Source organism: Passer domesticus, chromosome 9 (genome assembly GCF_036417665.1).
Source record: "Passer domesticus isolate bPasDom1 chromosome 9, bPasDom1.hap1, whole genome shotgun sequence".
Lineage (NCBI taxonomy): Eukaryota > Metazoa > Chordata > Aves > Passeriformes > Passeridae > Passer > Passer domesticus.
Window position 1 is genome coordinate 45,431,393 of NC_087482.1, and position 14,075 is coordinate 45,445,467.

Sequence of the window (14,075 nt, forward strand, 5' to 3'; positions counted from 1 at the left end):
GCCACAGGGAGGGGTGCTGAGAGGGGCAATCACACACCAGGCACTTCCTGAGCACATCCTGTTGCTGGGCTCCGATTCCCTGACACATTCGTGTTTTATCTGTTTGTTTGGGAAAGGTGCCAGGCAAAAGAGACACAGGAATTTAAATAAATGCAGGTTATCTAGACGACAGGGTTTCATATTCGCTGCAGGCATATCAAGATGTTCCAGAGCTGAGAAGAGCACGAAGAATGATGTGAGTGTTAGGAGCCCTGATAAATTAGTTGTACACAGCACCGAGCCCGGCTCTTAAGGTGATTTTTTGCTGTAATTCATGTTCTACAAGCACAGGGAGAGCCATGAGAGCTGCTGCTGGAGCCAGGTCTGGGATGGATGGAATCTCCTGGGCCAGGAATCATCTGTTACACTGCCTTTCACCCAGAGCAGCTGAGAGCACAGGATGCAATTCCCCTGCAGGGGCTGCTGAGGGCTGAGTAACCATGCTGGGATTGAGGGGCTGGGATTGAGGGGCTGGGATTGGGATTGAGGGGCTCTGATTGAGGGGCTGGGATTGAGGGGCTGTGCTGTGCTCCTGGTGGCCAGGGCACCAAGGCAGCTGCAGTGCTTTGGGCACAGCAATCACCTCCTTTGTCTCCGTGGGCTTGGCATGGCTGGAGTTAATAAATCACTGCTGGGAGTCTGGAGCTGTGCTCCTGAACACCACCAGGAACAGCCTCACCTGTGCCTGAACAGCCTCACCTGTGCCTGAACAGCCTCACCTGTGCCTGAACAGCCTTACCTGTGCCTGGACAGCTCCATGAACAGCCTCACCTGTACCTGCACAGCCTCACCTGTGCCTGCACACCACCAGGAACAGCCTCACCTGTGCCTGCACAGCCTCACCTGTGCCTGCACACCACCAGGAACAGCCTCACCTGTACCTGCACAGCCTCACCTGTACCTGAACATCCCCATGAACAGCCTCACCTGTGCCTGCACACCATGAACAGCCCCACCTGTGCCTGAACAGCCTCAGCTGTGCCTGCACACCACCAGGAACAGCCTCACCTGTGCCTGAACAGCCTTACCTGTGCCTGCACACCATGAACAGCCCCACCTGTGCCTGAACAGCCTCAGCTGTGCCTGCACACCACCAGGAACAGCCTCACCTGTACCTGAACAGCCCTACCTGTACCTGAACAGCCTCAGCTGTGCCTGCACAGGGCCTCCAGCGAGGGCAGGGTTCTCCCAGTGCCTCCAGGCTGTTCTGGGGACCATCCCAAGCCTTTGCATCCTGGAAAGTGAATTGGCACTCTAAGAACAGGAAAGCTTCAGGGGGATCACAAAGTCCTGGTGATGGACTGCTGGGATATCCCCAGAATTTGGTGTTTCTGGGTTTGAAATCCCAGCTCAGCCCATCTGGGGAGAAAAGGAAAAAATATTAATGGAGCTCCACATTAAGCTCTTGATGTCACAGAACCATGGAATGGGTTGGGAGGGACCCTAAATCCCAGCCTGTCCCAGGTGCTCCAGCCTGGCCTTGGCACTGCCGGGGATCCAGGGCAGCCCCAGCTGCTCTGGGAATCCCAGCCCAGCCAGGGAACAATTCCTAATTCCCATGTCCCACCCATCCCTGCCCTCTGGCACTGGGAAGCCACTGAAGTGATACTGCAGAATACAGCTCCCTTCCACAGAAAAATTCTATTTCAATGCTTGTTTGTTGGACACAGCAAAAATGGGGTTTAAGGTGTTCCATTTTCCCAGGGCTCTCTGCTGTGGATGACTGAATTTTGAAATAAAAATCACTCTCTTGTGTTTTCCTGCCCTCTGCCTCCGTGTCCCTGCTCTCCCCTGTAATTATCCAGTTACTGACTCTGCACATCAGGTGTTCAATGTGGGGGAGGAGGGGGCTGAACAGTTCAATTAATTAAGCCAAGTTGTAGCAGATCATCATCATTTTTCAAGGTGTCAATGGAGAGATCTCGGGGAGTGCTGCAGATGAGCCAGGACCACCTGGGAACTCAGGCTCAGCTCCACCACAGCATTTCCCAGCCTGTGGAAATACCTGTCAGAGCTTCACCTGAACCCCCAGCAGCTACAAAGGAGATGTGCAGGATTGTCCTGAATGTTTTAATTTCCATTCCTATAATGCAGAAAAAACCCCAGAATTTTTCTGCTATTGTGCAGAGAGGATTTCTGTGGGGCTTTGAAAAAGTCAGTTGCAAACAAAAAATTTAGCTGTAATTAAAGCATGGAATGCTGCAGTTGGAGCAGGAAAGGAGGGGAAGCAGTAGAGCAAATATCTCATATGAAGCACAGAGATAAATATGAATTCTTTGGGGCTTTTTATGTGCCCAGGTAAGAGAACTCTCTGGGTTTATGCCCAGCTTGACTAATATGAAGCCACACAAAATTCTGGTTTGCATCTCTGCTTTATCACACCTGGAGCCAGTCTGGAGCTCAGTCGGTATTTGTTGCTTTCACAAAGCAGCAGCAGAGGCACTTCCAGCCTGTGGGACTGGAGAGCTTTACGAGGTGGCTGAGAGCTCACAGGGCTGAGGGACAGCCTGTCCTGCCTGGCACAGCTCGTGTGGGGAGGACTGGGACATCCTTAATTCATCCCACACTCACAGGGAACCTTCCTGAGTTTTAAGGCTCAGCCCTGCTCCCTTTATGAATTTTTTCCATCACGGCTGTATTTTGGCTCTTTTGTAAATAAAATATCCTTCTCTGTGTGCCTTTGAGCAGCAGGGCTGGGCAGCCCTGTCTCTGTGCTGTGCACCTGACACCAGCTGCCTCTGCTGCTTCAGCTCCACTCACTGCAGCTGCTCCTGCCTCAGCACTGATTGTTCTGCACCTGGGGGGCAAATCGGGGCTGCGGGGTGGGGCTGGGGTCTGCTCACCTGGGCAGGGCAGCCCAGGGATGCTCAGCTCAGCTCAGCTCAGCCTGGGCTCTCTCTGCAGTCAGGAGGGCCCTGAGGTCGCAAAAAGACTTTTCTGGGCCTCTGGAGGCTGCTGGAATGAGCAGGAGGTGTGAGCAGAATGAAGATAGCAGGCAGGTAGGTTTATTTGTATGTTTTCAATCTATTTTATCGTAGCAGAATGTGGTTTTTTTCTCTTTGGAGAGCTCTGTTGTGGTGGTTTGCTGTCTTAACAGAAGAGGCAGCACTGTCTTTGATGTCTTTCTATAAAGTTTTATCTGTGTGCCCTGGCTGACTCAGAGTCTCGACGCAGTGATTTTTATTTTAATTAACCCAGTGTAGCTGGATTGGTTGTGAGGCGAGCAGGGCTCCTGGCCAGGGGCTGCTGTAGCAGCATCAGGATTTGTTCAAGTGCACCCCAGGGTGTGAGCATCCCCTGCTCCTGCCTGGGCTCCTGGTCTGACCCTGCCAGGGCTCCTGCCTGCAGGGCTGCGGCTTTTCCACACGTGACACAATTTATCCAAGCCTTTTGAGCAGGTTTTCTCTGAGTTTGGTGTTTCACCTGCCTGGGCTGTGGTTTTGGGTCTGTCTCTGCACCAAACCCCAGGAGCAAACAGGGAATTAAAGGCATTAAAAGGCCATGATAATAATAATAATAATAATAATAATATAATTCTCCAGGGCTGCAGAGAGGCTGTGGGTGCAGCCAGCAGCAGTGAAGCAAGGGGGTGGCAGATGGAGCCTGACCATGGCACCTCTTCACTCCCTTCCTCCTCCCTGGAACTGGAAGTTTACTCCAGAACTCAATTTGTGTCATTGTTAAAACCCCTGATTTGTCCACCTTGCTTGTCAGGCAGCTCGCCTTTTCCTTTGTGCAACTCTGTCTTACAGTAGAATTGTTTCTTCCCTCTTATTTATTTACTGGCACCAAATCCAGCTAATTTCCCAGGCTAAATAAGCAATTTTGTTTTAATCTCAACCTCTGTTCCCACTCCTTGATCATCCATGCAATCCTTGTATACACTGAAATTCATCTGTCTTGAGCAAAGATGTACAGAATTATACACAGGATTGAAAACTGAGCTCTTTGTGTTCCCGCCTGTTGGAAAAATGATGTGTAATGGGATTGAACTTTTTTAATTGCAAATTCCACGTGAAGCACGCTTGGTTTCCTGCTCTTTTACTCCTGAGTTCCTGGCATTTAACAGGAATTGCTGTTGCTGCCTCCAAAGAACAGCAGGCAGGGTCTGTGTCTGCACAGCCAGCAGTGAAATGGAATCACTCTGTGGCTGGGCACTGTGAGGCTGGAATGGGATTCCTGGGGGTGCAGAGGAAAGTTCCCACTGGATTCAGGAGGATCTCCTTGCTGTGGCCTGGGCTGTGGGTTGGTGCACTTGGGGAGGGTCTCCCAGGGGTGCAGAGGAATGTTCCCACTGGATTCAGGAGCATCTCCTTGCTGTGGCCTGGGCTGTGGGTTGGTGCATTTGGGGAGGGTCTCCCAGGGGTGTGTGGGGTCTGAGCAGCTCCTGGGCTGGAATCCTGGCCTTGGTGGGGCTGGAAGAGGGGGATGCAGGAGAGAAGAGCTCTTGCAGTGTCCCAGAGAGCTGTGGAAAGGGAACAACCCAGCACCTCCATCAAAGCCTTCAGAGCAGGCTCTCCTCCTCCTCTGGGTCTGCTGTGCCACCTGGGCCAGACCCAGCTGCAGCCCAAGGACCAGCCGAGCCAGGCTCAGCTCCAGGACTGTCCCCAGGCTGCTCCCAGCTCGTTTTGTGTCTCCTCCCTGCCAGCCCCGAGCTCTCCTGGCTGGCACACATCTCACATTTCTCTTTCTGTTGGCTCAGTCGCCCCTGGGCTCTCAGTGCCACCAGGTCCCGAGGTGGAATCTGTTCATCCTGCATTTCCAAAGGTGCTGCCCCAAAAAGGGATTTGCCCAGGTTATTCTCCATGACAAACCTTTGCAGGAGTCACTCAGCCTGTGACTCAGAGCATCAGCTCTGCTGCAGCCATGCATTTATTTGCTACGTGTTAATGTTTCTCCTTTAATATTCTGTTGTCTAATTGTGGCTCTTAATCGTGCTCATTACCTTAAATCATGCTCTGCCAGCCATCCTTTCTGTCAGTGGCAATAAGGGGTTTTTTCCTCCCTGGAAGGTGGTTGTAGTTGAATATCAGTGTCTCAATAATGGAGATTTATTGGCTCAGGCCACACAGGACTGTGTGGCTCTGTGGGGAAGCCACACACTGGGTTAGAATAAAAGGCAGAAAAAAGTCAAGGCTTGTAAAACACTTCAGTGATGGGATGGCAGTCAGGAGAAGTTTAAATCTCTGCTCAAAACAAGGTGGCTGAAGGAAAGCCATGAAGGGTGTTTGGCACCTCCTCAGGAGCCAAATCTTCCAAGACTTTCCATCCTCAATGAATTTGCATTTAATTTCATTTCATTATTCCATTTCCAATCATCCAGGCCCATCACCACATTTATTAATTGTATCAGTCTGCTCCAAAGGGGTTCCAGACCTGGTTTTACATGTGGAGTGTCTGAGGTGGATCCTTCTGACCAGCACAGGGCTCCTGCAGGGTTTGCAGTCTCAGCAGCACCTCCAGGGGTGGTTTTGTCCTTGTGGTGCCTCTGAGGGCCCAGGTAATTCCCATGAAGTTGCAGATATTTGTGTTCAGAGCAGATACTGAGCTGGCACACCCTGCAGAATGCAGATTTGCAGCTTGGGCTTGGGAAGAAGAGCAGAAATAATTGAGAAGCCACTGCAAACAGAGGCAGGCTGTGATGGGACGAGTTAACAGCAGTGGGACTTGTGAGGAGATGACTGAAATCTCTTTTTGATGATTAAAAGTGAGTGTATGACTGCTGGAGTTGTAATTCCTGTCACTGACGCTCCAGATTGTGGCACAAGTCACAGCTGTCTCTTGCAGATTTGAGAAATGGTTGCGTTTCACTGCAGAATTAACATTTTGTGTCCTGTTTCATGGGGATTTCAGCTCCTTTGGATAAAAGCCACGTCCACTCTGGACCCTGGCTTTCTGCTGAGTGGATCTGTTTGCTCTCCCTGCTCCCAGTTTGTGCTGCCAGGTTTGTTTGCCTGGATGCTGGCTGGCTTTGGGCAGGTGCCCTTGTTCAGGTGCCCTTGTTCAGGTGCCCTTGTTCAGGTGCCCTTGTTCAGGTGTTCAGGTGCCCTTGTTCAGGTGTTCAGGTGCCCATGTTCAGATGTTCAGGTGCCCATGTTCAGATGCCCTTGTTCAGATGTTCAGGTGCCCATGTTCAGGTGCCCTTGTTCAGATGTTCAGGTGCCCATGTTCAGATGCCCTTGTTCAGATGTTCAGGTGCCCATGTTCAGATGTTCAGGTGTTCAGGTGCCCATGTTCAGATGTTCAGGTGCCCATGTTCAGGTGCCCATGTTCAGATGTTCAGATGCCCTTGTTCAGATGTTCAGATGCCCTTGTTCAGATGTTCAGGTGCCCATGTTCAGATGTTCAGGTGCCCATGTTCAGATGCCCTTGTTCAGATGTTCAGATGCCCTTGTTCAGATGTTCAGGTGCCCATGTTCAGGTGTTCAGGTGCCCATGTTCAGGTGCCCATGTTCCGATGTTCAGGTGCCCATGTTCAGGTGCCCATGTTCAGATGTTCAGATGCCCATGTTCAGATGTTCAGGTGCCCATGTTCAGATGCCCTTGTTCAGATGTTCAGGTGCCCATGTTCAGGTGCCCATGTTCAGGTGCCCATGTTCAGGTGTTCAGGTGCCCTTGTTCAGGTGCCCATGTTCAGATTCCTTGTCCAGGTGCCCTTGTTCAGTGCCCGGCTGAGCAGAGCTCTGGAAGGTTCCCCTGCTCTGCCCGGGCTGCCCAGACTGACAGGGGCACTGACATTTGGGCAATTTGGCCCCAGGAGCTCTGATCATTGCTCAGCCTGTGCTCAGTGTGGTTTCTGGGACAGGGAGCTGTGGGGCTGGGAAAGCTGCAGGCTGGAGCTCAGGGCTTTTCCTTCAGACCACTGAGAAGGTGATTTGGGTAGCTCTGAATTCCCAGGATTTATTTAAAAGCTTTTCCCCCTTTCATTTGTTTATTGTTCCAACACTTTCAGCTCTGGATGGAATCTCTTTTGAGGGGAGCTGTCTCTGTGTTCATTATTTTATCCAACTGGAAAACTGCTCCACACTTTCAACCCTTGAAAATCACTAAATCTTGTGATTTAGTTATTAGAATTTTTAGTTATTTAGAATTTCCAGACCAGCCAGTTTTATCTGTTTTCAGTTAATTGCAGAACTTCTGAAAGAAATGTGTTGTTAAGGAAAATACCTAAATATTTATAAGAATAGGAAATGGTGTTGGAAGGAGCAGAGGGATTGTGGAGAGCCTGCCTTGACTTGCTGGAGGGCAGAATATGGCACTAGAATTATAAAAAAAAAATAAATCAAGGCTTTATTTCCTTCTAAAACTAAGAAAAATGAGTTGAGCCCATAGCACATGTGGAGGTTTAAATGAAGTTGAGTCAGGAGACTTCCCCAAAGCAAGATGAGCTTTTATTTTTGGAAGTATCTTGAATTCTGATTGAAGATGGATGTGATTCATGGAATTACATATAATTTGTAATAGTTTTAAACTAATAAGTACAGATTTGAGGCAGAAGTTCAGTGCTGTAGAGGCTGAATATCCTCTGCCATTAGGGAAGGTGCTGAGCTCCCTGAATCCCTGCAGCCACTGCTGCCCTTTGGATCTTCCCCACTCTGGACATTTATCCACCTCGTGCTCCTGCTTTATTAACACTTTGTCAATAACTTTTTTGACTCCGTGCAAAATAAATCTCCTAAATGACGGGGCTGTGGTGGAGCTTTCAATGAGACATTACACAACAGCTAACAGCTCACTCTGGTGCTGCTCTGCATCCTCTCTCCCAATAAATCCTGGGGTCTGGCACGTCCTTGTGCAGACACTCTGCTGCTTCTGAGCAGGAGTGATGTAATGGGGTTACTAAAAAGGGCAACAATATAGATTTTCTGCAGGCAGTGTGTCATCAGAAGGGTGTAAATCTGACCACCTTGAAAAATCCAAATCAATTTATTGTGCATTATGAAAATTCCTTGATATATTATCTGTGTTGCAGAACATTGTTGCTTCCAAGTGCCCTGCTTTGAAAAACAGAGCTGTTACTTGTAAAGGGATTTTCCTAAATCAAAGCTTGCCCATAAAAAGCTGCAGGTGGCAAAGGATATAATTTCCCCCCCAATTTTGGATCAGACATCTTGTATTTTAAGAAAAGGAGACAGTGGAGAAATGTTTCCCCAGTGGTGACACCTGTAAATTCTCCATGAGTTATGTGATACTTGACTAAAATGATAACTTTGGATGCCCACAAAACATCACTGCAAATCTCAGTGCATCCTGTGTTCCGTGGTCAGAGCCCTGTGGTGGATTGTGTAGCCTGCAGAAAATGCCATTTCCCACTTCTCAGGGATGAAATACCCTGTGAGGAGCGTGTGCTCTGCAGGGGTGACGTGGGGACAGCCCTGCAGCCCCCACGGCATCCCTGAATAACTCAGATGGGATTGTTCCCTGTCCCTGGGGTGTTCTGGGCCGGAGCAGCTGGTCCTGCCTCTCCCCTCTGTGCTGCCAGGGCAGCGAGTGGGGCTCACCCAAAACTCAGGAATTCCCTCTCTGCTCTGAGAGGCGTAGTCAGGAGTGTTTGTGGTGTTTGTGGAGCCTGACTGTGGGGTTTTCCTGCCTTGCTGCATTTCCTCTCCCTGCTCTGCAGCTGCTGGGTGTGGTTTCCTGGGGCAGTTGGAGGGACTGAACCGGGGCACAGAGGGTGACTGATTCCCCTGGCATCCTCAGCAGAGGAAGCCAGAGCTGGGGCAGTCAGGGGGACTGAACCGGGGCACAGAGGGTGACTGACTCCCCTGGCATCCTCAGCAGAGAAGCCAAAGCTGAGGCTGGCTGGCAGTGTCTGTCAGAGGAGCTGGGGAGCCCAGGCATGGCCATGGTTTGTAGATCTGGAGCTTCCAATGACCAAGTGACACTGGAAATACCAAAGGACTGAGGCAGGCTGAGGACAGACGTGTGCAGGCTGATCACAAACTGTCTCCTGCTGCAGGCTCCAGCATCCTCTGCGTTTCCTTTTGTCCCAAATTCAAGTTCCAGTCCACTCTCAGGTGTGGCAGGAGACTCCAGCACCCAAACGTGACGTTGTCCTTTACTCAGGACAGAGCTTTTATTCTAGAGCTAGTACAGGAATTCCCAAACAGGCAGAGCTATGAATGCTATTTATAATTTTGCAGCAATAAAAATGGGGTTTTGATGTGTGGAAAGCACTGGCAATAATCCACAGCCTCACCACTGTAGCAGTGATGTTATTGCAGTAATATTGAGGGAGCTGAGAGCCCTGTCCAGCAGTAGCTGGGACTAATGAGCAAAAGCCTGGGTATTTATCCATAAATTCCACGAAAGCATTTCCAGCATTACTTGTCTCGGAGATTGCTGAATGAACATGGGTTTTTATTGCCCAGGAAGGTGCTGGCTGTGGCTCAGTGGGATGAGTTTGGGAATGCCCTGTGGGGCTGGGCTGGGCTGTGTGCAGGGTCTGGCAGCTTGAGGCTTCACAGGATGAATTTACAAATTAAATTACAAATTATCTTCTGGGTGGGGCACTGAGCCCTGATGGGCCAGCTCTGATGGGTTTTCCCTGTGGGATGTTGGGGCTCAGGGATCTCCCCTGCTCCAGGGACAGGAACAGTGCTGGGAGTGTGAGCTGTGATCCTGGGGGGAACGGGCTGAAACAATGACTTTTGGGTGGAAATTGTGGAATGTGAGCTGTGATTCTGGGGGGAACGGGCTGAAACAATGACTTTTGGGTGGGAATTACAAAATGTGAGCTGTGATTCTGGGGGAATGGGCTGAAACAATGACTTTTGGGTGGGAATTGTGGAATGTGAGCTGTGATTCTGGGGGAATGGGCTGAAACAATGACTTTTGGGTGAGAATTGTGGAGTGTGAGCTGTGATCCTGGGGGAATGGGCTGAAACAATGACTTTTGGGTGGGAATTACAAAATGTGAGCTGTGATTCTGGGGGAATGGGCTGAAACAATGACTTTTGGGTGGGAATTGTGGAATGTGAGCTGTGATTCTGGGGGAATGGGCTGAAACAATGACTTTTGGGTGGGAATTGTGGAATGTGAGCTGTGATCCTGGGGGAATGGGCTGAAACAATGACTTTTGGGTGGGAATTACAAAATGTGAGCTGTGATCCTGGGGGAATGGGCTGAAACAATGACTTTTGGGTGGAAATTGTGGAATGTGAGCTGTGATTCTGGGGGAATGGGCTGAAACAATGACTTTTGGGTGGGAATTATCCCTTTTGGGAGTTGTTCTGTACAAAGTGCCCATTCCTGGAGGGATCTGCAAGCGGGGTGGGGTGGCCTTGGCAGTGCTGCATTCATGACTGGATTCCATCTGGATTCCCAGCTCCTAAGATTCCCTGATTCCCTGGAAGCACTGATTTCATAAAGTTCTGCTTCCAGTGGAAACCCTTAGAAATGAGATTTGTGAATCCCAGTTTGGGGGGGCTTACTGCACGCTGGGAAACTGAGGGCTTGGAGGAATAATTGGATTTCACTCCTGGTTTCCCATCACAGAAGCAAAACCATCCAAGAATAGCGTGGTGCTTTCTGGTTGGGTGAGTGCCCATCTCCCAGCTCCTGCTTTGCACTCACAGAGATCTGATTTCCCTTCTGCGCTGTCCTGTGCACTGGAAAAAGTGGGATATAGGCAAAGGAGTTCCCAAGCTGTCTTCTTAAGTGAATTCTGGGAACTTTTTATTTTTAGATTAGCAAAATAGGTTAATTCTAAGAGCTGCTAATTGCTCAGCGGCTTTTATTGATAATTTTTTAATTTCTCAACTGTTTTGACTACCAGGCTTTTCCATTCCTCTGCTGTTTGAAGTGATTTTATAAGATATCTACTTAGGTGATTATTATGAGCTAATAGATATTATGAACTATTCACAATTCAGATTTCAGGACTTGCAGATTGAATTTGAATTAGGTGATGAAAGATTTCCACCATGTAAGGATAATTTCAAGGGGGGGGGAAGAAATAAGCCTAAACCCATCAATGAGATATTAATTGCAAATTATTAACTCAGATTTAATCAAAAAGGATTTTTTTAAATATAGGAATTAGAAAGTATATTAATCTAGTTTTAAAAACTGTTTTATGGAAATGAATACAGAAATATGTTCTCAATGGGAAATTGTAATGTTTCAAGAATACTGCGTTGAGAGAGTAATGAATACATTAGGAAAGAGTAATTGCATATTTGAAAGGAATTATCCAACTAATCATAAAATTCCTGTTGGAAAGAGTGATTAGGAAGTGTTTGGATTTAAGTACAGAAATAGCAAACTGGCAGCAAAGGTCAGAACCCCCTGTAATATTTGGAATATTTGACTGGTGGGTGACCCTTAGGATTCCATAAATAACTTTTGGGAGTTCTGCTGTTTAAAGATGAAAGGGAAGGACGCATTTCCTTCTGTGTGGCACAGCCTGGGAGCTGAACTGGAAAGGTGAGGGAGGGATGAACTGGCAATTTCCTTGGGAAAATGTCAGTGGGCAGCCCAGGCTGTGCCGTGCCCTATTTCCAGTTCAGATCCTGCTTTCCTGTGCAATTACCTCTGAGACGAAGCTAATGTCCAGCCCTGATTGCAGTGAGGGCCTGGCACGGTTCTGCTCCCCTGGCACAGGACCAGGGCTCTCCTGGAGCTCTCAGGGCAGGTGCTCCCAGCCCTTCCATGGAACTGGGCTGGCATTTGGGAAAACTGTGAGATTTTCTGCCCTAATGGCTTAACTGCCTGCTGGTGGGTGCTGTGATGGGCAGGTAGATAACCTGGAATTTTGGTTCAGTGGCTATTTTTAGAACAGGTTCTCTGTGTGTTTCCCTTGTGCATGGCTCATCTGCACGTGCTCCCTAAAACATTTCTGTGTCCTTCCCTGTGCCAAGCTGTGGGACTGGAAATGAGGAGTTTAAACACTGGGGTCAGGCCAGCTGAAAGAAAAGGAGGTGCAAAAAAAGGCAGGGGGAGCAAAGGGGTCCCACCCCACTGAGTAAAAGAGCATTGATTTTTAATTTAATTTTTTTGGTGGCGTTCGGCTGCTTCTCCATGAGCGGATCACTCAGGAGAGGATCAGAAGATGGAACTCAGCAGTGTCCATTACAGTGCTCATAGAACAGATATTCCTTTGCACAGTTTGACCCAGGAGCAAGCTGCAGGTGAAGCTCAGAAGTCCCAGGAGCTGGCTGGGGTCACATTCACCTGGCTCTCCCCTACAGCTCCAATATGGCCCAAACCAACCCATTTTTTTAGCACTTTTAGAACAAGATTCTAATTCAATTTCCTCTTCGAGGAGTCGAGTTGGTGTTCACCAGAACTGCAGCGTGCCTTGCATTAATGCCTGCTAATTGGGGCTGATGAGAGGATTAGTTTGTAATCCAGCGTGGCTCTGTGATGCCAGCCCTGGTGCACGAGGAGCCCTGCCAGCTGACACTGCTGCTCCTGCTGCCAGGCTCTGGGAAACACTGCAGTTCCAGGACCCCAGCCTTGGAGAGCACAACTCAACACCGAGGAGATGTAGCAGAGGGCTAAATGAATGCAGTGCATTAATTGTGGTGGCAGGGTTGTCCTCACCTCCCCCAGGCAGGGCTGCCACTTCTCACACCTGTAGCCATGATATTTTCTGAAAAATCCTTTTGCAGGGTTTTTCTCCTGAGGAGCCGCAGGAAAGGAATTAAACAATAACTGTGTGCTGCTGTGGAATGCAGCAGGTGCATCTTCCATTGCTCCATGTGCACTGTTTTCACTTGATGTCATTTTCACCTGTGCCGAGGCTGTGAGCAGTCACAAGATTTTGTTGTGAATTCTATTCTTGTTCTTTCAAGCCTTCTGATGATATTTTCTCTCTGTTCTTTTAGTACAGTTTTAATGTAGTATTTTAATATAATAGATATCATAAAATAATAAACCAGCCGTCTGAAAATGGAGTCAAGCCTCACGTCTCCTCACATGGGGAGTTCCCAACACACACCAAATTCTGGGCGCAGGGTCCTTGAGGGAATTTCCAGGCCATGAGGTCGTGGAAGGGAATCTTGTCTCCAGCTGGCACTTTGTGTCCCCTAACAGAGTTTTTATTGTCTCTCCTGTGACCTGCAGAGCCCACCCAGGCTGCTTGGTCACCCTGGGCTGGGGGGTGGCTCTGGGGCATCAGCACAGGGATTGTCATGGTCCCTGTCCCCCATGGCTGTTGGATGGAACATCCAAGCTTGTGTGGCTCTCTCAAGCCTTTGTGTTTGCAGGATTTTGTGGGAAGCATCCCTGAACACCTCTCCCCCCTGAGGTCTGATGGAATTTTAGCTTGGCTGGAGCTCTGAGCACCCTGGGGCAGTGCAAGGGGTCCCTGCCATGGCAGGGGTGGCATGGGATGAGGTTTAAGGTCCTTCCAAGCCAACCCATTCCATGATTCTCTCCACCTTGCTGATCCCCAGAACTGGATAAATCCTGTGGCAGCCGAGTTTGCCCACGTAGCATCACGTCATGGCTCTCATTTCATTCCAGGCTGGAAGCTGATCTCCCTGCCTGAAGTGAATTATTCAGCAGTGTCTCCTGGAGCTCAGCAGCGTGTGCTGCTGTGTGCTCAGGGCTCTCATCTGAGAAATGCCTTGGCATTGTGGAATAGGCGAGTCAGGGAGAAGCCCTTTGATCAGACAGCTTTGTTGCTGAGAAAAGAGAGCAGAGTAAAAGAACTTTTTTTTCCCCCCTAAAAATTGGCTATCTTTCCAGATAAATTTAAATAATTCATGGCAGTTTACTGCAGATTTTAATTTAGAACTAATTAGAAGCACTGGTTCATCACATGTGCTCTACCTCAGAACAGTATCACCTTCTTTTTGAGATATTTTTATATGGTTATTTTTGGCCATAATTAATGTGGATTTAAAAAATATTAACTTTGATATTCTCTGGGTAAAGCTTAAAAAAAAGGGGTGTTTTTTCTCCCCAGGGACTGAGTGCTCTGGATCAGAAGCAGCATTCTTTGGTGAAAGGTTAAAGCCTTTAAAGCTGCTCGTGGGAGCCTCTGGGATCCTCTGCACTCCTCAAAGTGTCTATTTCTGTGCTCGCCT

At 48.9% G+C, this 14,075-nt stretch overlaps 1 long non-coding RNA gene across 1 annotated transcript in view; it reads left to right on the top strand.

Annotated features, from left to right (window-relative positions):
* Positions 1-2,919: 2,919 nt before the first annotated feature.
* Positions 2,920-14,075, top strand: part of LOC135307411 (uncharacterized) — a 34,792-nt gene continuing 23,636 nt past the window's right edge. The window contains exon 1 of the long non-coding RNA XR_010368131.1: positions 2,920-3,038. This is a non-coding gene — a long non-coding RNA (uncharacterized LOC135307411). The remainder of the gene's footprint in view (positions 3,039-14,075) is intronic.